Raw genomic sequence first — 26,679 nt, forward strand, 5'->3', positions numbered from 1 at the left:
TTTAACTGCGACACATCTGGCTGCCATTTTGGAGTATGGCCCAAAGGCTTTGATCAGGTAATTCAGTTGTGTTTTATTAGAGATGGAATTGCAATCTGCAGGGAGGGGGGCCTCCAAGAGTGTAACTGCGTCCCCCCTCTACTTAGTAGGCATTTCCACCTGTCGAGGAGCTCCTTCAAGGCATGAAGAATTTCAACTGATTTAACTATGGAGAAGTGAGACACAAAAAGAAAAAATTGGCGAAAATGGCCCACGGAAGGCATTCTCACAAGGTAGCGTGGCCGAGCTTTGATTAGGTAATTCGATTAGGCTTTGATTAGGTAATTCAGTTGTGTTTGATTAGAGATGGAATTGCAATCTTCAGGGAGGGGGGCCTCCAAGAGTGTAACTGCGTGCCCCCTCTACTTAGTAGGCATTCCCAGTCTCTTCAAAACTCAGCCGTTTTTGCTTTCCTTGGCCGAACTCGGCGGGCTTCAGAGCCTGACGATGAAGGTCCACACCCAACAATTTCTCTATTTCTGAAATTTAATGGCCAGAAAATGGCCCACTAGAGTAGCCAAGCCGGGGTAGCGTGGCCGAGTGGTCTAAGGCGCTGGATTTAGGCTCCAGTCTCTTTGGGGGCGTGGGTTCGAATCCCACCGCTGCCAGCAGAGGTTTTAATGAGGGCCAGACACCTAAAGTGTCCTCTGAAAAGGTGCGAAAGCAGCTGAAAATATGCACCCTCTTGAATCAGAGACAACAATAACTTGCAATTATTATAATGACACTTCCAAAATGAATTTAAATATAATAATAATGTATAGCACACAGGGGTCCCCAATCCTGCTTTGTGCAGGACAGTCCATCGGCATGACTGGGCACCCCTTGTCAATGGAGTTTGCAAATTTGACTCATTGAGAGTTTATGGTGAACTGACAGCTACCTCTTGATTTTGAGTTTAACTGCGACACATCTGGCTGCCATTTTGGAGTATGGCCCAAAGGCTTTGATCAGGTAATTCAGTTGTGTTTTATTAGAGATGGAATTGCAATCTGCAGGGAGGGGGGCCTCCAAGAGTGTAACTGCGTCCCCCCTCTACTTAGTAGGCATTTCCACCTGTCGAGGAGCTCCTTCAAGGCATGAAGAATTTCAACTGATTTAACTATGGAGAAGTGAGACACAAAAAGAAAAAATTGGCGAAAATGGCCCACGGAAGGCATTCTCACAAGGTAGCGTGGCCGAGCTTTGATTAGGTAATTCGATTAGGCTTTGATTAGGTAATTCAGTTGTGTTTGATTAGAGATGGAATTGCAATCTTCAGGGAGGGGGGCCTCCAAGAGTGTAACTGCGTCCCCCCTCTACTTAGTAGGCATTCCCAGTCTCTTCAAAACTCAGCCGTTTTTGCTTTCCTTGGCCGAACTCGGCGGGCTTCAGAGCCTGACGATGAAGGTCCACACCCAACAATTTCTCTATTTCTGAAATTTAATGGCCAGAAAATGGCCCACTAGAGTAGCCAAGCCGGGGTAGCGTGGCCGAGGGGTCTAAGGCGCTGGATTTAGGCTCCAGTCTCTTTGGGGGCGTGGGTTCGAATCCCACCGCTGCCAGCAGAAGTTTTAATGAGGGCCAGACACCTAAAGTGTCCCCTGAAAAGGTGCGAAAACAGCTGAAAATATGCACCCTCTTGAATCAGAGACAACAATAACTTGCAATTATTATAATGACACTTCCAAAATGAATTTAAATATAATAATAATGTATAGCACACAGGGGTCCCCAATCCTGCTTTGTGCAGGACAGTCCATCGGCAGGACTGGGCACCCCTGGTCTTTAATAATGGAGTTTGCAAATTTGACTCATTGAGAATTTTTGGTGAACTGACAGCTACCTCTTGATTTTGAGTTGAACTGCGACACATCTGGCTGCCATTTTGGAGTATGGCCCAAAGGCTTTGATTAGGTAATTCAGTTGTGTTTGTTTAAAGAATGGTATTGCAATCTTCAGGGAGGGGGGCCTCCAAGAGTGTAACTGCGTCCCCCCTCTACTTAGTAGGCCTTTCCACCTGTCGAGGAGCTCCTTCAAGGTATGAAGAATTTCAACTGATTTAACTATGGAGAAGTGAGACACTAAAAGAAAAAAATTGTGAAAATGGCCCACAGAAGGCATTCTTACAAGGTAGTGTGATCGAGCGGTCTAAGGCGCTGGATTTAGGCTCCAGTCTTTTCGGGGGCATGGGTTCAAATCCCACCGCTGCCAAGTATGCATTTTGGAAGGCAATTGTGAAAAGACTGGAGAAGTGACACTGCTTGCTCCCAGTCTCTTCAAAACTCAGCCGTTTTTGCTTTCCTTGGCCGAACTCGGCGGGCTTCAGAGCCTGACGATGAAGGTCCACACCCAACAATTTCTCTATTTCTGAAATTTAATGGCCAGAAAATGGCCCACTAGAGTAGCCAAGCCGGGGTAGCGTGGCCGAGTGGTCTAAGGCGCTGGATTTAGGCTCCAGTCTCTTTGGGGGCGTGGGTTCGAATCCCACCGCTGCCAGCAGAGGTTTTAATGAGGGCCAGACACCTAAAGTGTCCTCTGAAAAGGTGCGAAAGCAGCTGAAAATATGCACCCTCTTGAATCAGAGACAACAATAACTTGCAATTATTATAATGACACTTCCAAAATGAATTTAAATATAATAATAATGTATAGCACACAGGGGTCCCCAATCCTGCTTTGTGCAGGACAGTCCATCGGCATGACTGGGCACCCCTTGTCAATGGAGTTTGCAAATTTGACTCATTGAGAGTTTATGGTGAACTGACAGCTACCTCTTGATTTTGAGTTTAACTGCGACACATCTGGCTGCCATTTTGGAGTATGGCCCAAAGGCTTTGATCAGGTAATTCAGTTGTGTTTTATTAGAGATGGAATTGCAATCTGCAGGGAGGGGGGCCTCCAAGAGTGTAACTGCGTCCCCCCTCTACTTAGTAGGCATTTCCACCTGTCGAGGAGCTCCTTCAAGGCATGAAGAATTTCAACTGATTTAACTATGGAGAAGTGAGACACAAAAAGAAAAAATTGGCGAAAATGGCCCACGGAAGGCATTCTCACAAGGTAGCGTGGCCGAGCTTTGATTAGGTAATTCGATTAGGCTTTGATTAGGTAATTCAGTTGTGTTTGATTAGAGATGGAATTGCAATCTTCAGGGAGGGGGGCCTCCAAGAGTGTAACTGCGTCCCCCCTCTACTTAGTAGGCATTTCCACCTGTCGAGGAGCTCCTTCAAGGCATGAAGAACTTCAACTGATTTAACTATGGAGAAGTGAGACACAAAAAGAAAAAATTGGCGAAAATGGCCCAGGGAAGGCATTCTCACAAGGTAGCGTGGCCGAGCTTTGATTAGGTAATTCGATTAGGCTTTGATTAGGTAATTCAGTTGTGTTTGATTAGAGATGGAATTGCAATCTGCAGGGAGGGGGGCCTCCAAGAGTGTAACTGCGTCACCCCTCTACTTAGTAGGCATTTCCACCTGTCGAGGAGCTCCTTCAAGGCATGAAGAATTTCAACTGAATTAACTATGGAGAAGTGAGACACTAAAAGAAAAAATTGCCGAAAATGGCCAACGGAAAGCATTCTTACAAGGTAGCGTGGCCGAGCGGTCTAAGGCGCTGGATTAAGGCTCCAGTCTCTTCGGGGGCGTGGGTTCAAATCCCACCGCTGCCAAGTCTGCATTTTAGAAGGCACCTGTGAAAAGACTGGAGAAGTGACACTGCTTGCTCCCAGTCTCTTCAAAACTCAGCCGTTTTTCCTTTCCTTGGCCGAACTCGGCGGGCTTCAGAGCCTGACGATGAAGGTCCACACCCAACAATTTCTCTATTTCTGAAATTTAATGGCCAGAAAATGGCCCACTAGAGTAGCCAAGGCGGGGGTAGCATGGCCGAGGGGTCTAAGGTGCTGGATTTAGGCCTTAGGCTCAAGTCTACTCGGGGCGTGGGTTTGAATCCCACCGCTGCCAGCAGAGGTTTTAATCAGCTGAAAATTTGCACCATCTCGAATCGAAGACAACAATAACTTGCAATTATTATAATGACACTTCCAAAATGAATTTAAATATAATAATAATGTATAGCACACAGGGGTGCCCAATCCTACTCTGTGCAGTACAGTCGATCGGCAGGACTGGGCACCCCTGGTCTTTAATAATGGAGTTTGCAAATTTGACTCATTGAGAATTTTTGGTGAACTGACAGCTACCTCTTGATTTTGAGTTGAACTGCGACACATATGGCTGCCATTTTGGAGTATGGCCCAAAGGCTTTGATTAGGTAATTCAGTTGTGTTTGATTAAAGAATGGTATTGCAATCTTCAGGGAGGGGGGCCTCCAAGAGTGTAACTGCGTCCCCCCTCTACTTAGTAGGCCTTTCCACCTGTCGAGGAGCTCCTTCAAGGTATGAAGAATTTCAACTGATTTAACTATGGAGAAGTGAGACACTAAAAGAAAAAATTGGCGAAAATGGCCCACAGAAGGCATTCTTACAAGGTAATGTGATCGAGCGGTCTAAGGCGCTGGATTTAGGCTCCAGTCTTTTCGGGGGCATGGGTTCAAATCCCACCGCTGCCAAGTATGCATTTTGGAAGGCAATTGTGAAAAGACTGGAGAAGTGACACTGCTTGCTCCCAGTCTCTTCAAAACTCAGCCGTTTTTGCTTTCCTTGGCCGAACTCGGCGGGCTTCAGAGCCTGACGATGAAGGTCCACACCCAACAATTTCTCTATTTCTGAAATTTAATGGCCAGAAAACGGCCCACTAGAGTGGCCAAGCCGGGGTAGCGTGACCGAGGGGTCTAAGGCGCTGGATTTAGGCTCCAGTCTCTTTGGCGGCGTGGGTTCGAATCCCACCGCTGCCAGCAGAGGTTTTAATGAGGGCCAGACACCTAAAGTGTCCTCTGAAAAGGTGCGAAAGCAGCTGAAAATATGCACCCTCTTGAATCAGAGACAACAATAACTTGCAATATTATAATGACACTTCCAAAATGAATTTAAATATAATAATAATGTATAGCACACAGGGGTGCCCAATCCTGCTCTGTGCAGGACAGTGGATCAGCAGGACTGAGAGTTGTTGGTGAACTGACAGCTACCTCTTGATTTTGAGTTTAACTGCGACACATCTGGCTGCCATTTTGGAGTAGCCAAGCCGGAGTAGCGTTGCCGAGGGGTCTAAGGCGCTGGATTTAGGCTCCACACTCCAGTCTCTTCGGGGGCGTGGGTCCGAATCCCACTGCTGCCAGCAGAGGTTTTAATGAGGGCCAGACACCTAAAGTGTGCTCTGAAAAGGTGCAAAAGCAGCTGAAAATATGCACCCTCTTGAATCAGAGACAACAATAACTTGCAATTATTATAATGACACTTCCAAAATGAATTTAAATATAATAATAATGTATAGCAGGACAGTCGATCGGCAGGACTGAGAGTGTTGGTGAACTGACAGCTACCTCTTGATTTTGAGTTTAACTGCGACACATCTGGCTGCCATTTTGGAGTATGGCCCAAATGCTTTGATTAGGTAATTCAGTTGTGTTTGATTAGAGATGGAATTGCAATCTGCAGGGAGGGGGGCCTCCAAGAGTGTAACTGCATCCCCCTCTACTTAGTAGGCCTTTCCACCTGTCGAGGAGCTCCTTCAAAGCATGAAGAATTTCAACTGATTTAACTATGGAGAAGTGAGACACTAAAAAAAAAATTTGCGAAAATGGCCCACAGAAGGCATTCTCACAAGGTAGCGTGGCCGAGCGCTCTAAGGCGCTGGTTTAAGGCTCCAGTCTCTTCAGGGACGTGAGTTCAAATCCCACCGCTGCCAAGTGTTCATTTTAGAAGGCAATTGTGAAAAGACTGGAGAAGTGACACTGCTTGCTCCCAGTCTCTTCAAAACTCAGCCGTTTTTGCTTTCCTTGGCCGAACTCGGCGGGCTTCAGAGCCTGACGATGAAGGTCCACACCCAACAATTTCTCTATTTCTGAAATTTAATGGGCAGAAAATGGCCCACTAGAGTAACCAAGCCGGGGTAGCATGGCCGAGGGGTCTAAGGCGCTGGATTTAGGCTCCAGTCTCTTCGGGGGCGTGGGTTCAAATCCCACCGCTGCCAAGTATGCATTTTAGAAGGCAATTGTGAAAAGACTGGAGAAGTGACACTGCTTGCTCCCAGTCTCTTCAAAACTCAGCCGTTTTTGCTTTCCTTGGCCGAACTCGGCGGGCTTCAGAGCCTGACGATGAAGGTCCACACCCAACAATTTCTCTATTTCTGAAATTTAATGGGCAGAAAATGGCCCACTAGAGTAGCCAAGCCGGGGTAGCGTGGCCGAGTGGTCTAAGGCGCTGGATTTAGGCTCCAGTCTCTTTGGGGGCGTGGGTTCGAATCCCACCGCTGCCAGCAGAGGTTTTAATGAGGGCCAGACACCTAAAGTGTCCTCTGAAAAGGTGCGAAAGCAGCTGAAAATATGCACCCTCTTGAATCAGAGACAACAATAACATGCAATTATTATAATGACACTTCCAAAATGAATTTAAATATAATAATAATGTATAGCACACAGGGGTCCCCAATCCTGCTTTGTGCAGGACAGTCCATCGGCAGGACTGGGCACACCTTGTCAATGGAGTTTGCAAATTTGACTCATTGAGAGTTTATGGTGAACTGACAGCTACCTCTTGATTTTGAGTTTAACTGCGACACATCTGGCTGCCATTTTGGAGTATGGCCCAAAGGCTTTGATCAGGTAATTCAGTTGTGTTTTATTAGAGATGGAATTGCAATCTGCAGGGAGGGGGGCCTCCAAGAGTGTAACTGCGTCCCCCCTCTACTTAGTAGGCATTTCCACCTGTCGAGGAGCTCCTTCAAGGCATGAAGAATTTCAACTGATTTAACTATGGAGAAGTGAGACACAAAAAGAAAAAATTGGCGAAAATGGCCCACGGAAGGCATTCTCACAAGGTAGCGTGGCCGAGCTTTGATTAGGTAATTCGATTAGGCTTTGATTAGGTAATTCAGTTGTGTTTGATTAGAGATGGAATTGAAATCTTCATGGAGGGGGGCCTCCAAGAGTGTAACTGCGTCCCCCCTCTACTTAGTAGGCATTTCCACCCGTCGAGGAGCTCCTTCAAGGCATGAAGAACTTCAACTTATTTAACTATGGAGAAGTGAGACACAAAAAGAAAAAATTGGCGAAAATGGCCCAGGGAAGGCATTCTCACAAGGTAGCGTGGCCGAGCTTTGATTAGGTAATTCGATTAGGCTTTGATTAGGTAATTCAGTTGTGTTTGATTAGAGATGGAATTGCAATCTGCAGGGAGGGGGGCCTCCAAGAGTGTAACTGCGTCCCCCCTCTACTTAGTAGGCATTTCCACCTGTCGAAGTGCTCCTTCAAGGCATGAAGAATTTCAACTGATTTAACTATGGAGAAGTGAGACACTGAAAGAAAAAATTGGCGAAAATGGCCCACGGAAAGCATTCTTACAAGGTAACGTGGCCGAGCGGTCTAAGGCGCTGGATTAAGGCTCCAGTCTCTTCGGGGGCGTGGGTTCAAATCCCACCGCTGCCAAGTCTGCATTTTAGAAGGCACCTGTGAAAAGACTGGAGAAGTGACACTGCTTGCTCCCAGTCTCTTCAAAACTCAGCCGTTTTTGCTTTCCTTGGCCGAACTCGGCGGGCTTCAGAGCCTATGTTGGGTGTGGATGATGAAGGTCCACATCCAACAATTTCTCTATTTCTGAAATTTATTGGGCAGAAAATGGCCCACTAGAGTGGCCAAGCAGGGGTAGCGTGACCGAGAGGTCTAAGGCCCTGGATTTAGGCTCCAGTCTTTTCGGGGCCGTGGGTTCAATTCCCACTGCTGCCAGCAGAGGTTTTAATGAGGGCCAGACACCTAAAGTGTGCTCTGAAAAGGTGAAAAAGCAGCTGCAAATATGCATCCTCTTCAATCAGAGACAACAATAACTTGCAATTATTATAATGACACTTCCAAAATGTATTTAAATATAATAATAATGTATAGCACACAGGGGTGCCCAATCCTGCTCTGTGCAGGACAGTGGATAAGCAGGACTGAGAGTTGTTGGTGAACTGACAGCTACCTTTTGATTTTGAGTTTAACTGCGACACATCTGGCTGCCATTTTGGAGTAGCCAAGCCGGGGTAGCGTTGCCGAGGGGTCTAAGGCGCTGGATTTAGGCTCCAGGCTCCAGTCTCCAGTCTCTTCGGGGTAGTGGGTCCGAATCCCACTGCTGCCAGCAGAGGTTTTAATGAGGGCCAGACACCTAAAGTGTGCTCTGAAAAGGTGCAAAAGCAGCTGAAAATATACACCCTCTTGAATCAGAGACAACAATAACTTGCAATTATTATAACGACACTTCCAAAATGAATTTAAATATAATAATAATGTATAGCAGGACAGTCGATCGGCAGGACTGAGAGTTTTTGGTGAACTGACAGCTACCTCTTGATTTTGAGTTTAACTGCGACACATCTGGCTGCCATTTTGGAGTATGGCCCAAATGCTTTGATTAGGTAATTCAGTTGTGTTTGATTAGAGATGGAATTGCAATCTTCAGGGAGGGGGGCCTCCAAGAGTGTAACTGCGTCCCCCCTCTACTTAGTAGGCATTTCCACCTGTCGAGGAGCTCCTTCAAGGCATGAAGAATTTCAACTGATTTAACTATGGAGAAGTGAGACACAAAAAGAAAAAAATGGCGAAAATGGCCCACGGAAGGCATTCTCACAAGGTAGCGTGGCCGAGCTTTGATTAGGTAATTCGATTAGGCTTTGATTAGGTAATTCAGTTCTGTTTGATTAGAGATGGAATTGCAATCTGCAGGGAGGGGGGCCTCCAAGAGTGTAACTGCGTCCCCCCTCTACTTAGTAGGCATTTCCACCTGTCGAGGAGCTCCTTCAAGGCATGAAGAACTTCAACTTATTTAACTATGGAGAAGTGAGACACAAAAAGAAAAAAATGGCGAAAATGGCCCAGGGAAGGCATTCTCACAAGGTAGCGTGGCCGAGCTTTGATTAGGTAATTCGATTAGGCTTTGATTAGGTAATTCAGTTGTGTTTGATTAGAGATGGAATTGCAATCTGCAGGGAGGGGGGCCTCCAAGAGTGTAACTGCGTCCCCCCTCTACTTAGTAGGCATTTCCACCTGTCGAGGAGCTCCTTCAAGGCATGAATAATTTCAACTGATTTAACTATGGAGAAGTGAGACACTAAAAGAAAAAATTGCCGAAAATGGCCAACGGAAAGCATTCTTACAAGGTAGCGTGGCCGAGCGGTCTAAGGCGCTGGATTAAGGCTCCAGTCTCTTCGGGGGCGTGGGTTCAAATCCCACCGCTGCCAAATCTGCATTTTAGAAGGCACCTGTGAAAAGACTGGAGAAGTGACACTGCTTGCTCCCAGTCTCTTCAAAACTCAGCCGTTTTTGCTTTCCTTGGCCGAACTCGGCGGGCTTCAGAGGCTGACGATGAAGGTCCACACCCAACAATTTCTCTATTTCTGAAATTTAATGGCCAGAAAATGGCCCACTAGAGTGGCCAAGCCGGGGTAGCGTGACCGAGGGGTCTAAGGCGCTGGATTTAGGCTCCAGTCTTTTCGGGGGCGTGGGTTCAATTTCCACTGCTGCCAGCAGATGTTTTAATGAGGGCCAGACACCTAAAGTGTGCTCTGAAAAGGTGCAAAAGCAGCTGAAAATATGCATCCTCTTCAATCAGAGACAACAATAACTTGCAATTATTATAATGACACTTCCAAAATGAATTTAAATATAATAATAATGTATAGCACACAGGGGTGCCCAATCCTGCTCTGTGCAGGACAGTGGATCAGCAGGACTGAGAGTTGTTGGTGAACTGACAGCTACCTCTTGATTTTGAGTTTAACTGCGAGACATCTGGCTGACATTTTGGAGTAGCCAAGCCGGGGTAGCGTTGCCGAGAGGTCTAAGGCACTGGATTTAGGCCCCAGGCTCCAGTCTCTTGGCCCAAATGCTTTGATTAGGTAATTCAGTTGTGTTTGATTAGAGTTGGAATTGCAATCTGCAGGGAGGGGGGCCTCCAAGAGTGTAACTGCATCCCCCCTCTACTTAGTAGGCCTTTCCACCTGTCGAGGAACTCCTTCAAAGCATGAAGAATTTCAACTGATTTAACTATGGAGAAGTGAGACACTAAAAGAAAAAATTGGCGAAAATGGCCCACAGAAGGCATTCTCACAAGGTAGCGTGGCCGAGCGCTCTAAGGCGCTGGATTAAGGCTCCAGTCTCTTCGGGGACATGAGTTCAAATCTCACCGCTGCCAAGTGTCAATTTTAGAAGGCAATTGTGAAAAGACTGGAGAAGTGACACTGCTTTCTCCCAGTCTCTTCAAAACTCAGCCGTTTTTGCTTTCCTTGGCCGAACTCGGCGGGCTTCAGAGCCTGACGATGAAGGTCCACACCCAACAATTTCTCTATTTCTGAAGTTTAATGGGCAGAAAATGGCCCACTAGAGTAACCAAGCCGGGGTAGCATGGCCGAGGGGACTAAGGCGCTGGATTTAGGCTCCAGTCTCTTCGGGGGCGTGGGTTCAAGTCTGCGACACATCTGGCTGCCATTTTTGAGTATGGCCCAAATGCTTTGATTAGGTAATTCAGTTGTGTTTGATTAGAGATGGAATTGCAATCAGCAGGGAGGGATGCCTCCAAGAGTGTAACTGCATCCCCCCTCTACTTAGTAGGCTTTTCCACCTTTCGAGGAGCTCCTTCAAGGCATGAAGGATTTCAAATGATTTAAATATGGAGAAGTGAGACACTAAAAGAAAAAATTGGCGAAAATGGCCCACGGAAGGCATTCTCACAAGGTAGAGTGGGCGAGCGGTCTAAGGCGCAGGATTAAGGCTCGAGTCTCTTCGTGGGCGTGGGTTAGAATCCCACAGCTGCCAGCAGAGGTTTTAATGAGGACCAGACACCTAAAGTGTGCTCTGAAAAGGTGCAAAAGCAGCTGAAAATATGCACCCTCTAAAATCAGAGACAACAATAACTTGCAAATATTATAATGACACTTCAAAAATGAATTTTAAATATAATAATAATGTATAGCACACAGGGGTGTCCAATCCTGCTCTGTGCAGGACAGTCGATCGGCAGGACTGAGAGTTTTTGGTGAACTGACAGCTACCTCTTGATTTTGAGTTTAACTGCGACACATCTGGCTGCCACTTTGGAGTAGCCAAGCCGGGGTAGCGTTGCCGAGGGGTCTAAGGCGCTGGATTTAGGCTCCAGGCTCCAGTCTCTTCGGGGGCGTGGGTCCGAATCCCACTGCTGCCAGCAGAGGTTTTAATGAGGGCCAGACACCTAAAGTGTGCTCTGAAAAGGTGCAAAAGCAGCTGAAAATATGCACCCTCTTGAATCAGGGACAACAATAATTTGCAATTATTATAATGACACTTCCAAAATGAATTTAAATATAATAATAATGTATAGCAGGACAGTCGATCGGCAGGACTGAGAGTTTTTGGTGAACTGACAGCTACCTCTTGATTTTGAGTTTAACTGCGACACATCTGGCTGCCATTTTGGAGTATGGCCCAAATGCTCTGATTAGGTAATTCAGTTGTGTTTGATTAGAGATGGAATTGCAATCTGCAGGGAGGGGGGCCTCCAAGAGTGCAACTGCATCCCCCCTCTACTTAGCAGGCCTTTCCACCTGTCGAGGAACTCCTTCAAAGCATGAAGAATTTCAACTGATTTAACTACGGAGAAGTGAGACACTAAAAGAAAAAATTGGCGAAAATGGCCCACAGAAGGCATTCTCACAAGGTAGCGTGGCCGAGCGCTCTAAGGCGCTGGATTAAGGCTCCAGTCTCTTCGGGGACGTGAGTTCAAATCCCACCGCTGCCAAGTGTTCATTTTAGAAGGCAATTGTGAAAAGACTGGAGAAGTGACACTGCTTGCTCCCAGTCTCTTCAAAACTCAGCCGTTTTTGCTTTCCTTGGCCGAAGTCGGCGGGCTTCAGAGCCGGACGAAGAAGGTCCACACCCAACAATTTCTCTATATCTGAAATTTAATGGGCAGAAAATGGCCCACTAGAGTAAGCAAGCCAGGGTAGCATGGCCGTGGGGTCTAAGGCGCTGGATTTAGGCTCCAGTCTCTTTGGGGGCGTGGGCTCAAAACCCACTGCTGCCAGCAGAGATTTTAATGAGGGCCAGACACCTAAAGTGTGTTCTGAAAAGGTGCAAAAGCAGCTGAAAATATGCACCCTCTAAAATCAGAGACAACAATAACTTGCAATTATTATAATGACACTTCCAAAATGAATTTAAATATAATAATAATGTATAGCACACAGGGGTGCCCAATCCTGCTCCGTGCAGGACAGTCGATCGGCAGGACTGAGAGTTTTTGGTGAACTGACAGCTACTGTCGTTGCTAATTGCCTGTCTCTGGTCCTGATCAGTAGTTTTTCAGAGTCTAGTAGGAGTTAGTCTTCAAAAAGTTTTCAGAGTCGAAGTTCCAGGTATCAGAAGAAGAACTTTATTGAGCAATTCAACAAAGTGAGATGGTCAGCTGAATCATCTGATCTTACAGTGGTTGAAACATAGATTTTATACATCTTTCTTATCGCCAGTGTCCAATTAGTGTTTGTACCGTTATCTCTTACACATTGCTCCTCCTTGGTATCACGCCACCATTAAGATCACATGCTCCGAGGCCTTATTTCTATTGGTGGCGGAGTATCACATGTATAGTTTTTAAAAAAATATTACATCATATATGTTTTTTAGTACTTTCCTGTACCTTGCACCAACGTCATCTATGCATTAAAGGTACTTTTCCAACTCTGCATTGCCTTATGGCTAGGGTGACCAGATTTCTCAGAGTGGAATACGGGACAGACACAGAACCCACAGACCCACAACACCTACTGCACACATACAAGTATTTACACTTAATAATATTGTTAGCTATGTAAAAAAATAAATGTAGACTTACATAAAATTGCAGATCAGTGGGAACAAGATGGTTCAACAGCATCATTCACTGTTGCTGTTTTGTATTTTTCACTGGAACCAATTTTTGCCAGTGTGCGCTTGTCTTTTAAGAGTTTATCATAAAATGCGGAGCAGTCCAGTCCGAAATTAATTCGTACGAAAAGCATTGCCTTCATTGTTGTTACACTCAGTCGAGATTTTTCATCCGTCCATGATGCATTCATTAACGAGAACACACGCTCCACCGGTGCAGATGTACCAGGCAGGCATAAAACAAACTCCACAGCCAAAGATAAGACTCCAAAGTTGAGTGACTTGCTCCCCATCTCACTAAACACGTCTGTCCATCTATCAGACACAGCCACCTTGTTTTTGTTCCACTCAGTGATGTGACAAGTGACAATGTTTTTAGCACAGGCCCACTCATCAAAGAGCATGGTTTCGTCAACTGATGTGAGAGCAGGTATTCTTGAGTAGAACTTGCTGAGGCTGCTCTGAATGTCTCTCCATTCTGGAACACTTCTCAGTAGGACCCACTCTAGTTCTCTTGTATTCTCCAGTGAGCATCTCCAATTGTCAAGGTAATCCACTGATGCTGAGTAAAAGCTTCTCACTGCACAATAAAAATCATCAGCTTTTATGTCACCAGCTTCAACAAGGGTGTCTAACTGTGTTTTGATGTCAGAGGGAATGAATGATTCCTCCAGCCTGGCCTGCAAGACATTTCTCAGATCATAAATGTGCAAAGCCACTTCTGTGGCAGATATATTTTCTTGCTCTACTGTCGCCAGTGCACGATGGAAAGCTGCAGTTTGCTTAAGTGCAAATCCAAGCCAAAGTTTTGTGCAAGGGCTGCTGAATGTGTCTTTTAGAAACTTTGGCCACTTTTCTTGAGAAAGAAAGTATGCACGTAGACCATCAAAAAGGTGCAGAATTCGTTCAAGAGCTGGACCAAGAGAGAGGAAACGTATGCTACCATGCTGCAGTAATTTTTGATAGTCCAGCTGTACAAAGTCACAAAACTCCTTGAGCTCCCTTACGCGCACTGTATAGATATGAAAGTATTTGTATACCTTCACAGCAAAACACTCCAAATCAATTGGTAAGCAATCCACTGCTGTTTGCAGGGTATTGTGGATGATGTGTGCATTACAGCCAATGCCCAGAATATCCCTTCCTAGCTGCATTTGCAGCTTTCTCCAGATATTGCCTTTACCAGCTCTTTTAACACCACCAAAGTTTGTGTTAGTGTTATCAGCACAAAGTGCAACTATTTTCTGATCAAGGCCATGTTTTTCAATGACATGGGAAATGTAGGCAGTTTGCAAATCAGATGTCTCACCTGGCAGAGATGAAAATTCAATTATCTTGACCTTTACACCCTCTAGTGGCCTGAAGTATCGCACAAGCACAGGAAACAATTTAATGTCTTTGTGGTTGGATGCATCCACAGTTAATGTGACACAGGAGCACTTGTCCAAACTATGCTGAACTTCTTCCTCTGACAAAGGACCAAGAACGTTGCATATTATAGCCTCAGATTTAGTGCGAGCAGAAGAAAATTTCGGATCATACAATTTCTTGATCAATTTTGCAGTGCAGTCAGCTGACCGAAAACTATGGCCATGAATAACAGAATGGTATGCAAAAAGTCCTTCACTTGCATGCACTTTATCAGATTCGCAACTTTGCTTCACAAAAAATTTGCTGACACTTGGAGTAGCACACTTACTTTTAGCAGCGTCCATGTGCTTTTTTGTGTGCATATGCTGCGTAATGTCGGCTCGGCCTCCGTGAGCAATGGAAAAGCGAGCCCTGCAAATGTCGCATCTTAATTTACTTGCCTCTGATAGTGACTCTCTTTTGAGAAATTTAAACTCTTTTTGAAGATCCTCATTAAATGTACATGTACGCTTCTTTGACATCTTTGCACCTGAGTCAAGCTTATCCGTTTGCTCTCGTCTCGTATACACTTAACTGTGACGTCGGATTCCGCCTTCACTAAATGCAAGTTGATTGAGTGAATTGTGATTGGATGGAATTGTCCTTCTGCCTTCTCTTATTGGATGGAAAAATGTTTTCTCTATGAGGAAAATACTATCACTCAGGAAAAAATAAAATAAAATAAAAAAACCTAAAATATATATTAACGATGAAATACGGGACAAAACATGATTTTTTCATAATAAGTCGGGACACTAAAATTAGAGTTGAAATACGGGACTGTCCCGGGAAAAACGGGACGTCTGGTCACCCTATCTATGGCCTACTGTTGCTCAGCATTACAGCATTCAGACTTGAGCATCAGATAGAGGAGGGGTAACAGAATTCTCCAACACATCCCCCCTTTGGGACTAACTCTAGTCCCACCTTCAATTTTCCCAGGATGTATCTCCATGAGCAGGTCTCTTTCATATCCTACCAATATGATCAATTTAGACCATCCAGTCATTCTACCAATAGACCTGTTATCACAGAGGTACACCCTGGAGGAAGAGTGAGACCAAACATCTCCACCCCCATTTGTCTGGAGTGGAGTAAAAGATCTCGCCTTCCTGTCAAACCATCATTCTCTATATGGACAAAGCAGCTTCAAACATTCAGTGTATTCATCATACAGTGTATAGTCTCGAAGTTACAATTGTCCCACGATGCCAGAGGAACCATGCAGGCGCTTCCTGGTGGCCCGTGGCGCTATCTGGGTTGCTACACCGTTGCCAGAGGTGCCCTGGCAGTGCCTAGGCCGCTATCTGGTGTTGGAGCAGACAGCGGGTTTTTAAACCACCAGTTGAGTCTGCCCTTTGTTGAAACAACAGTAGATGACCACGCTTGCAAATAATTCCTCTTTTACATCTTATATACAACAGTTCCAGTAGTCTAAATGCACACAATGTCAAGGCTTCTACGTTTTGTTACTGTAATATGCCCATATATGTAAAAAGGTGGATAAAGTGATCTAAAAATAACAAAAACACTCTCATTTCTTTTGCATACAATTACATCACCTCATATCACGGGTAATGTTCTGTTTTAAACCTTCTATTTCCCTTCAGTCTTGCATTAAAATTTGTGACAGCAGTGTGATTATATAAAAACATATCTTAACATGATTATAAGTATAGGATATACAGGACGGGGGCCCTTAAAATAAATGCATAACTGCCCATCTTACTAACTCCCTACTCTACCCATGCATGTTCTAACAAGCTTCCTATTTTTACCCCCAAAAAGAAAGACAGAGTTTTCTAACACCCTCTCTTGTCAAAAAACAAAGTCAAAAACCTTATAACAAAATTAACAGGTACCCCCAGTCCTTTTACCTTTTTTCATTAGAACTCATCTAACTCATCCAGGCCTGGTCCAATAGGATAGACTCCTGAGTTGCATCCAATGTCAACTCTGTCTCGGTTAACCGACACATTGATCATCTGCTTGGCTCGGGTCATTGACTGAGCAGCTGCAGTGGCCAACATGGATCTGAGAAAAGGTATAACGCAACAGAACAGCAGAAGAGCAACAACAACAACCACAACTATTATTATCCCCACCTTAATCAGCCACTCTTTCCAGGCTCCAAACAAAGAATCAAACCAGTATCCAATATTTCTGTCCCTTCCCGCATTTTCAGCAGCCTCTTGTCTTAGCGCCTTCAGTTTCTTCATAGCCCTAGTGAAAGTTCCATCGGGGGCTGTGTTATTAGGAATAAAGGTGCAGCAGTCAGTCCCAAACATTACACATACTCCTCCTTTATCTGCCAATAACCAATTCAGGGCTTGCCTATTTTGCCATGTCATTTTGCTGGTGGCTTTTAATTGTTGGCCTAGCGCCTCAAGTGCATCATCCGTATAATTAATAAATCTTTGCTGATTGTAGTATATGTAATTTATACATTCAGTATTCTTATTAACAGGTACCCATAGAAGAAATGATTCAAACCCTGACTTTATTTCATCCCTAGCCTTAAATTCATGTGGTATTCCTCTAGGCTGTCCAATTGCATCAATTTTAACATTGGGATCTGGGGTATAAGCTCTCTTAGCTCTGTGCTTATGTCTACTCAACTTTTCTATCGTTTCTTCCTCATTGAGATCCCAGTTTACAATTCCTATTCCTTGAGCTAGCCTCACCCTGGCACAGAGTCCTTTCCAATCAACTAGGGTGGCTCTTAGTCGTTTACCCCCACATAGCCAAAAGAAATCAGCTACTGCTTCAGTTTGATTTTCAAGTGGTCCAATCAGGGGAAAGGATAAGGTAGCATTCTCGCAGTTTTCATGAGCACCTGTTACAGACATGTTTTTATTTATTGTTGCTGTGGCATATATTGAGCTAGAGGATTTATATACGTTTGTCTCGTTGTACATCTCATAATCCAGGTGCCAAATTATAGCACATTTACCTTGAAAGGTTCCTACATTTCGATAGCCCATAGTTTTGTTAAAACATTCATACTCCAATGTTTTATCCAGAATGTAATTTTGTGGGGTCTCCTAATTGGCTTTATCTATTCTTACGTCAAGCTCCTTGCATGCACTTCCCCAACCCTCCTGGTTATAAAATCTTTGATAATAGTGGTTCCCTAACATGGCCAGGCACTCAGCTGGACAGTATGGAATTACATGTCCAGTTCTGTTACAATATTGTGAATTAAATCTGGCACACTGCATGTAGTCATATTGGTTTGGTACTATTCTTAACTTCTTCAAAGGTGAGGGTGAGCATAATACACATGTGCCTTGTTTTACCTGTCTTACAGTATACACTGCCCATTTATACCATTCATTATGATAGGCATCATCCAACAGTTTTTCTTTTTGTAGTTCTACTTCCAAATCAACTTCAGTTTGGGTATAATCTTCATGAATAGTCATAGCTTTCTGCAGGGATCTTTTTACATTATGTCTGCGTGCTTTGTTACCTTGTGTTGGTTGAGTCAGGTTAGGGTGACTTATCCCACTCAAAGCTTGAGAGGTCTGGTAATTCAGTGTCTGGGGGATTAATTTCTGGGAGGTCAATGTCTGGGAAGTCATTTTCTGGGAGGTCGATTCCTGGGATGCCGATGTCTTGGAGGTTGAGTGTGACAAAGTTGTATGGTTCATCAGCAGAGGGTCCTTCTCCAGGGGATTGTTCGCCTGGAGGCATTGTGTCTGGGGAAGCTGCTGCCAGAGGTGTATCACCAGAAAGACCAATACTAGGAGCTCTCTCACCTTCAGGCTCCAGGTCCTCTGAAGGCTGTCCATCATTCCGCTCCGGCATTTCATCCCTTGGCTCAGCGTGTTCAGTCTCCCTAGAATGAGGTTCATCAATGTTAATATCTTCACTTTCAGTTCCCTGCTCTTCTGGGGCATCTTGAGCTATCTCCTCTTGACTCCCTTCCTGACTATCTATTTCCTCCTCTTGCCTTCTAGGTCTCAGCCTTGGGACTCGGGTGCAATGATTCAAATGATACCAGGTTGTGCTGCCCTCTACCTGTACTGCTGTGGGGGTTGCTCTTACTACAGTATAAGGTCCTTCTCTTCGTGGCTCATTCCACCTTCTCCTAAAGACTCTTAGGTATACCTGGTCTCCAGGTACCACCAGACAGGGAACTTCTTCCTCTTCTCTGGGTCCCCTGTTTTGTTCCTGTGAATGAGTAGCTTCATGTATAGCAGTCAATTGTCTCATATATGTCCTTAATTCCAATTGTAACTGTTCTAACGGTGGCCCGTCATAAGGTCCTCTCAAATGAGGCACAGGCATTGGTCTCCCAGTCAACATTTCATGGGGGGTCAGATTAGTGATCCTGTTGGTTTGCATTCGATAGCTCATCAGTGCGAGTGGCAACGCATCTACCCAATTAAGCTTAGTGTCCGCACAAATTTTGTTGATTTTGGCCTTAATAGTCCCATTGACCCGTTCCACAAGTCCATGTGACTCAGGATGGTAGACACACCCCAGTCTCTGCTTGATCCTCAACTGTTCTATTACTGCCTTTACCGTTCTTTGAATAAAAGCAGACCCATTGTCTGAACTGATCTGGGATGGGATACCAAATCTTGGTATGACCTCTCTCGTCAGAAATTTTATCACTGTCTGTGCTCCTTGCTCTGCTGATGGTTCTGCTTCCACCCATCTACTGAATCTGTCTATAATGACCAACATGTACCTTTTTCCTCTTACTGCTTTTATCATGTCCACATTACTAGATGCTTAAAGGGTCCTTCTGGAACTGGAATAGAGCCTATTGGAGTTGTTGTTCCTTTTCTTACATTGTTCTGTGCGCAAATTTCACATTCACTCAGAAATTCATCTACCCTTGTTTGTAAGTATGGGGACCATAATCCTTGTCTTTTTATCTTTCTCATAATCTCCCCCCTTCCAGAGTGGTCAAAACTGTGGGCGTCAGGTATAAGAATATTAAGCAGTGGGGTGGGAGCTATCATAAAACCTTCATGAGACCTCCAGATATTATTAGCATCTCTAGTCGCCCCCCTTTGTTGCCATAAGTGTATTTCAGGTGGTGTAGCTCTGGACTGCATTTGGGCAATACTTTCTATAGTAGGGAGGGGCTGGATCAAAACGGATGGTGCCATTACAGCAGATTGACACCCAGAAGCCAATTTTGCTTGGCTATCTGCGGCGTTATTGCCTTTGATAACAAAATCATTTCCTTTCTTGTGAGCCTGGCATTTGACGATGGCCAATTTGGCTGGAAACATCATAGCATTAATCAATGCAGTAATTTGGTCCCCATGTTGGATTGGGGTTCCATCACTCTTTTTGAATCCTCTTTGTTTCCATACTGCACCGAAAAGATGGCATACCCCATGGGCGTATGCAGAATCCGTATAAATGTTGGCTGCTTTATTTTTGGCCAGCAGACATGCTGCCGTAAGGGCTTTTAGTTCGGCCAACTGTGCTTAACAAGGCTGTTCACAACGTTGTGTCAGCACAGGAGTAAAATTGTCCCCATCTCGTTGTACAACAGCAAAACCAGCATGATTACCCGAGTGATCTCTAAAGCATGAGCCATCTACAAAGTAGTCCACGTCTGCATCAACAATTGGTGTTGATTCCAAATCTGGTCTCAGACGAGTGAATGCTAGAGAGGCAGCAACACATTCATGAGGTGTTCCTTCCCCCTCTACTGGGACAAAGTTAGCTGGGTTTGTTGTGGTACATCTTTTGATTGTTATATCAGGATAAGTCAACAATGTGGAGTACGCCAAACATCTGGCCTGTGTCAAAACAAAACGTCCCTGTTCCAATAACTCAGCAATCTTATGATGGGTAAAGATGATGACTGGATAGCCCATAGTAACAGCAGAGGCTTTCTCAAAAGCAAAGTATACTGCAGCTAGACCTTGTTGATAACATGGTGGGTAGCCTTGGGCTACACTGTCCAATTTGGTGCTATAGTGGGCAATGGGTTGCTTCTTCCGCCCACTGCATGTCTCCTACATCAGGACAGCAGAAGCAAAGCCCTCTTTTCTGTCTGCTACATACAAATGGAAAGTTCTGTCATAATTTGGAATCGTTAATAATGGGGCTGTTTGTAATTCTTTTTTGAGTGAGCTGAATGCTATCAGTGCATCAGGATCCCATTTCAATGGTGCTCTAAGATTTTGGTGACCAGCCTGTCTCATAATGGTCCGCAATGGAGCTGTTTTGATCGCATAATCTTCTATCCAATCAGCACTAAAACCAGTCATTCCCAAAAATGTCATCATTTGACCCACAGTTTGCGGTTGGGGTGCTTTACTAATTCCTTCCAATTGGCTGGGTGATATTGCCTTTGTTTGATGTGCAATTAATCGACCCAGATACTCTACTTGAGGCAAGCAGTATTGCAATTTCTCTTTTGAGGCTTTATGGCCACCTTCTGCTAATTTGGTTAATACTTTAATGGAGTCCTGATGGCACTGTTCCAGCGTTGTTGAACAGATCAACAAATCATCCACATACTGTATTAATGTACTATCCAGTCTTAAGTCTTCTAGATCAAGTTTTAAAACTTGGTTAACCACATGAGGTGAGTGTTTAAATCCTTGGGGCATTCTCGTGTATGTGTATTGTTTACCTTGGTAAGTGAAGGAAAAAAGGTTTCTGCTTTCTTCTGCTAGAGGAATGCTGAAAAATGCAGAGCACAGATCAATCACAGTGAAATAGTTAGCAGCAGGTGGAACATTTGTCAAAAGCGTATGTGGGTTTGGCACCTCAGCTGGCCAGTCTTCCACTACTTCATTCACTGCCCTTAGGTCATGCACTAGTCTCCACTTAGATTTATTGGCTTTTTCTACTGGTAAAATTGGAGTGTTGCAATAGCTAGCGGTCTCAATTAGTACTCCTGCCTCTATTAACCCTTCAATTGTTTTTCTTATGCCTTCTATTGCTTCGCGTTTCAGTGGGTATTGCTGTTTCCTAGGCAGCTGGACTCCTGGTTTAATAGCAATTCTCACAGGGTTTGCTGACTTGACTAGTCCTACATCTGTGTCATGCTTAGACCATAACTGTAGGGGCACCCTTTCTTCCATTTCTATCATTAATTCCTTCATTTTAGATATTGAGTCATGTTGTTGTTCTGTTTCTACAACCAGTTTTGGGGTACCTATCATATTAGTTACACATAGAATCTTTAGGTGTGTTTTATCTGGTGTTTGTAAAATAAAGGGGTTCTCAGTGGCTTCCCACTGTTTTTCCTTAGCTTTTAACATCATTGGACCTAGATCTTTTGCCCGACATCCTTCAATGACGCACAACGTCACATGTGGGACTGAATTATCAACCCTAAACCATGTTCTGGTGAAGTCACTGTCTTCAATTTTTAGTGCTGCCCCTGTTGGTCCTATAATTATATGGTGTGATCTTAAATGCACTTTCTGGCCCTCAGTTTTCTCTAACCACTCTTTTTCCTGTTCTGGATCCCTAAGGGGGTCATATATCATTGTAGGAGTGATATTCAGTTTCTGGTGAGGTTGGTTTCAGGAATTGTTCTTTTATATACTTTTCCTATCTATCCAGTGTTTGTCTTAGTCCCTCATCTAAATTCCCAATCCAAAATGCATTAGCTTGTGGTTCCTGTTGATCCATTTCACTCATTACTATCATCTGTTTTATACCTGCACTATCTATATATATATCCCTTGGGGAGTGCACCATATCTGTAAATTTAGCTTGCATATTGCATCTCTTCCCAACAGATTGACTGGTGTTTGGTCTGATACTAGCACAGGAATTTTAATTTCAGACTCTTTGACTTTTATGCTGACAGGAGTTGTCATTGGAATTAGCTGCGTTAGTCCCGAGAATCCTACTGTCTTTACATATTGGGCTCAAGCAGGTATATGTTGCTCCTGTATCAAGCATAATAGGTGTTATCTTGTCCTCTATCTTAACCCGCAGCATAGGTTCTTGGTCAGCATTTGATGACAGCATTGGAAGCTGACTCCTCCCCGTAGGATTCTCTGGGCATCCCTAGTATCCTTGGTCCGGGCCACGCCATGGGTTGACGGGGCCAGATACCTGATACTGCTGGTTTTGATTTCCTTGTTGCACTGGCTGTCTTAGCTGGGGCCCATCTTGGGGCCATGGGTTAACTGGGCAGAATCTCTTGGTGTGTCCAGGCTGATTACATCCCCAACAGGTGCTTGGTTGGTCAGGGTTTCTTTGCTGGTTGTAAAATTGTCTCCCTCTTCCTCTTCCTCTTCCTGGGATTGTTCCATTTCTATTGTCTTGATGTTCAGGAAGGTATATTACAATTGGTGCAGCCAGTTGCTGTGGGTTTCCTGTGTTGACGGGCACATTCTGATTCATGTTGTTTGGTGCTTGCTGGACAGTCTGGGGAGCTTGACTTGGTATGTTGACAGCCGCCATCATGGCAGTCGGGTCGTCTGTCTCCTTCACCGCAGCTTGCACTTTCTTCTTTTTGTTGATTGATTCATCCAGCTGCAACTGGGTTAGTTTTCTTTGAAGATCTCTTTCTTGGTTTTTCAGCTTCTGCTCATTTTTTCTGTGTTGTTCTACTGCATGAGCCACATGGTCACTAAATTATTTAGGTGACTTTGAGGTCAGTCCCACCACATCTTCTAACTTGGCTTTCACTGGTGCAGGCATGGCTTCCACAATGGCAGTTCTGAACAGTGCTGTTATTACTGGGTGATGTTCGGGGTCTCTCTCCAATTCTTGCTTCCACTTCCTTGCTTGTTTCTGGACATAGGTGATTGGGTTTTCTCCGTCTCCTATTGGCTCTCCTTTCAGTGATTTTGGGTCCATTTGGGTCTGATAATATTTTCTCAGCACTTGCCATATCGCTGGTGTGCATTGGTCCAGTGGTCTGGCGTCCATTCTAGGTGAATCAATCGCCTGATGTAGTCCTGCGTCCTGTAAGATCTCATTAGTCCTAGCTCCTCCCACGCATTTAGCCAGCAGGGCCTTAACATCTCCAAGGGCCAAAATCTTGCCCATTGTCTCTTCTTCCAGCGATCTGATCCACTTGCCACCTCCTTCATGTAAATCAGGTAGGTGGGCTATCAGTCTTTCCAGATCCTGCCCCGCCCACGGCACATACTGTCCCTGTTGACCTTTAATTAGGATGGGGCACTGCACAGTTTCTTCCTTCAGTGGGTCCTCCTCTTGTTTGCATGTACTTATCATAGGGCAAAACTTATGATTTTCCATATGCCAGTCTTCTTCTCCCCTATACATGCTTGGTTTCTTTAGTGCCGTTCCCTTAGGTTGTATGGGGTGGCTGGTGGGGCAACTGGCGAGATATCCTCAAGGAGTAGGGTCCCTGTCACACTCTTGACTTCCCTGCGAGGTCTGGCTGGGCTGAGTGAGCGTGACTTGTGCTTTCGGCGGTTCTGATGTCTCTGGTGTTCTTGAGGTACGTGTTGTTCTGAGCCCGTGACATTCTTCAGGGATTCCTGTAAGCGTTTAAAGCTGTGATTGATTTGTTCTTCTGTTGTCCTTATATCTTGTTCCAGCTCATCACATTCTTGTTCGAACAGCTGATTGGTGTCTACTTCCTGGTTCAGTTTTTCCCCAAGACTCTGCAGGGCTTTCGCTGCATAATGGTATGGATTAGACAGGGTGGGGTTCTTGCGTTCAGTAAGGTGTTTCCTATTCAAGCTGCTACCTTGACTTCCATCATGCCTTGATGGCCCCTTGTTTAGTGGAGATGATGCTTCAAACATGTCAGCATCTGCCAATATTTTGTGGTCATAACCTGTATTCCTGTGGTCTTCTCTTTCCTCCTCCTCTCTTTCTTCTTCCTCATCCTGCGTATCTGTGAGGGTTACGTTGCCTTTGATCTTCACAGTGCCCTCCATCAGGGGGAGCTGTTTACCAGTCATATCATAGGGTGTGAGCTAATGCTCTCCTATGCCTTTCTTTCCCGTATTCACTGAGTCCCTCCCACATTTGTTTTTCCCTTGACTTCAAACTTTTTCCTTTAAACCTTTTTCTGACTGTTTATCGTCTCTTTATCTTTTTGCTTTATTTGCAATCCGTCTATTCATGCGCTTAAAATTTTATTCACACACTTCTATCCCTTCTTCAATATCAAAAGTATGTAGAAAGCCCCAATGTTCAGTCTTAATTCTCTTTCAACAGACGCTGGGTTTCTCTATCTGGATCACAGTATTTGCAGTCTGGCGAATGGCCAAATAGTGGACAAAACCAATTCTTTGGAGTGTTCTTTGTTTTTTTGGTAAGCACAGTTTTTCACTTGATTTTTACTTGTTAGTTTTATTTTATCCATTAATTTCTAATACATTTTTATACTTCTTTTTTCTATTTATTCTTTATTCTGGACTTTTTTCTGCTTCTGCTGCTATTTCTCACTAATTGGTTCCACTGTCCTCTGCTTCCCAGCACTATCACTGATTAATGACTAGTTAATGCACCTCTTGGCAGAATGCCCGGGAGAGCCAAAAACTCCCTTCTCTCTATATTTTAGTCTTCTGGTGTATACTTTTACATTCTTTAACTCAATTCTTTTAACTTTTCTTACCTTTTTATGTAAAAAACTTTAGCTAATAATTATTATAAGGATTTTAAATGTTTTTGTTCTTTATCTATACTTTACCTTCCTTACTTTGTGCACATTTTAATACCCCCTATTCTCTTTCACAAAAGACAGACAGACAAACAAACAGGCGGTCAGTGTACTTCCTACACTGCCTGGCGCCTTTTAAACACTTCTTTTACTAGACAGTGTACTCTTACTTCATGAGCGCAATCTCCACGCTATGCACTTCTTGCTTTTTGAGACAAACACACATACAGCAGCTTCTTTGGACCTGGAAATCAGACTCCCTTCTTATCTTTTATCTCTCAGTTGTTTTTTAGGTTATTTTGCAGTGGGGTTTTATAATTGCAGAGCAATCATCAAGCGTGTCAGCTTCTCAGAGGCAATTCACAAAACAAAATATAAGCAAAAACTGCTTACCTGATTTTTGGCCGGCCTTTGTTTTGTGAATGCCACCGTCAGCGTCAACACCACGATGATCTCCTGACCCCAAGCCTGCTCCTGGCTGGCTCGCCAATTATGTAGTGGCTAATTGCTGGTCTCTGGTCCTGATCAGTAGTTTTTCAGAGTCTAGTAGGAGTTAGTCTTCAGAAAGTTTTCAGAGTCGAAGTTCCAGGTCTCAGAAGAAGAACTTTATTGAGCAATTCAACAAAGTGAGATGGTCAGCTGAATCATCTGATCTTACAGTGGTTGAAACATAGATTTTATACATCTTTCTTATCGCCAGTGTCCAATTAGTGTTTGTACCGTTATCTCTTACACATTGCTCCTCCTTGGTATCACGCCACCATTAAGATCACATGCTCCGAGGCCTTATTTCTATTGGTGGCGGAGTATCACATGTATAGTTTTTTAAAAAATTACATCATATATGTTTTTTAGTACTTTCCTGTACCTTGCACCAACGTCATCTATGCATTACATGGGTTTTTAGGTACTTTTCCAACTCTACATTGCCCTATGGCCTACTTTTGCTCAGCATTACAGCATTCAGACTTGAGCATCAGATAGAGGAGGGGTAACAGAATTCTCCAACACTACCTCTTGATTTTGAGTTTAACTGAGACACATCTGGCTGCCATTTTGGAGTAGCCAAGCCGGGGTAGCGTTGTCGAGGGGTCTAAGGCGCTGGATTTAGGCCCCAGGCTCCAGTCTCTTCGGGGGCGTGGGTTCGAATCCCACCGCTGCCAGCAGAGGTTTTAATGAGGGCCAGACACCTAAAGTGTGCTCTGAAAAGGTGCAAAAGCAGCTGAAAATATGCACCCTCTTGAATCAAGGACAACAATAACTTGCAATTATTATAATGACACTTCCAAAATGAATTTTAATAATATAATAATAATGTATAGCAGGACAGTCGATCGGCAGGACTGAGAGTTTTTGGTGAACTGACTGCTACCTCTTGATTTTGAGTTTAACTGTGACACATCTGGCTGCCATTTTGGAGTATGGCCCAAATGCTTTGATTAGGTAATTCAGTTGTGTTTGATTAGAGATGGAATTGCAATCTGCAGGGAGGGGGGCCTCCAAGAGTGTAACTGCATCCCCCCTCTACTTAGTAGGCCTTTCCACCTGTCGAGGAACTCCTTCAAAGCATGAAGAATTTCAACTGATTTAACTATGGAGAAGTGAGACACTAAAAGAAAAAATTGGCGAAAATGGCCCACGGAAGGCATTCTCATTAATGAGGGCCAGACACCTAAAGT

At 44.4% G+C, this 26,679-nt stretch overlaps 10 non-coding genes across 10 annotated transcripts; all 10 read left to right on the forward strand.

The window, feature by feature from the left end:
- The first annotated feature begins 565 nt into the window (after window positions 1–565).
- Window positions 566–647, forward strand: trnal-uag (transfer RNA leucine (anticodon UAG)). Its single transcript has one exon. It is a non-coding gene; the product is annotated as a tRNA-Leu (tRNA).
- Window positions 648–1,501: 854 nt separating this feature from the next.
- trnal-uag (transfer RNA leucine (anticodon UAG)) lies at window positions 1,502–1,583 on the forward strand. The gene has a single exon. It is a non-coding gene; the product is annotated as a tRNA-Leu (tRNA).
- Window positions 1,584–2,435: 852 nt separating this feature from the next.
- On the forward strand, window positions 2,436–2,517 carry trnal-uag (transfer RNA leucine (anticodon UAG)). Its single transcript has one exon. It is a non-coding gene; the product is annotated as a tRNA-Leu (tRNA).
- Window positions 2,518–3,603: 1,086 nt separating this feature from the next.
- On the forward strand, window positions 3,604–3,685 carry trnal-aag (transfer RNA leucine (anticodon AAG)). The gene has a single exon. It is a non-coding gene; the product is annotated as a tRNA-Leu (tRNA).
- Window positions 3,686–4,787: 1,102 nt separating this feature from the next.
- Window positions 4,788–4,869, forward strand: trnal-uag (transfer RNA leucine (anticodon UAG)). Its single transcript has one exon. It is a non-coding gene; the product is annotated as a tRNA-Leu (tRNA).
- Window positions 4,870–6,025: 1,156 nt separating this feature from the next.
- trnal-uag (transfer RNA leucine (anticodon UAG)) lies at window positions 6,026–6,107 on the forward strand. Its single transcript has one exon. It is a non-coding gene; the product is annotated as a tRNA-Leu (tRNA).
- A 203-nt stretch (window positions 6,108–6,310) lies between these two features.
- trnal-uag (transfer RNA leucine (anticodon UAG)) lies at window positions 6,311–6,392 on the forward strand. Its single transcript has one exon. It is a non-coding gene; the product is annotated as a tRNA-Leu (tRNA).
- Window positions 6,393–7,478: 1,086 nt separating this feature from the next.
- trnal-aag (transfer RNA leucine (anticodon AAG)) lies at window positions 7,479–7,560 on the forward strand. Its single transcript has one exon. It is a non-coding gene; the product is annotated as a tRNA-Leu (tRNA).
- Window positions 7,561–9,265: 1,705 nt separating this feature from the next.
- Window positions 9,266–9,347, forward strand: trnal-aag (transfer RNA leucine (anticodon AAG)). Its single transcript has one exon. It is a non-coding gene; the product is annotated as a tRNA-Leu (tRNA).
- A 2,449-nt stretch (window positions 9,348–11,796) lies between these two features.
- trnal-aag (transfer RNA leucine (anticodon AAG)) lies at window positions 11,797–11,878 on the forward strand. Its single transcript has one exon. It is a non-coding gene; the product is annotated as a tRNA-Leu (tRNA).
- Window positions 11,879–26,679: the final 14,801 nt, after the last annotated feature.

The sequence above is a fragment of the Siphateles boraxobius genome, unplaced genomic scaffold (genome assembly GCF_051911475.1).
Source record: "Siphateles boraxobius isolate OS27281-9 unplaced genomic scaffold, OSU_SipBor_1 12, whole genome shotgun sequence".
Taxonomy (NCBI): domain Eukaryota; kingdom Metazoa; phylum Chordata; class Actinopteri; order Cypriniformes; family Leuciscidae; genus Siphateles; species Siphateles boraxobius.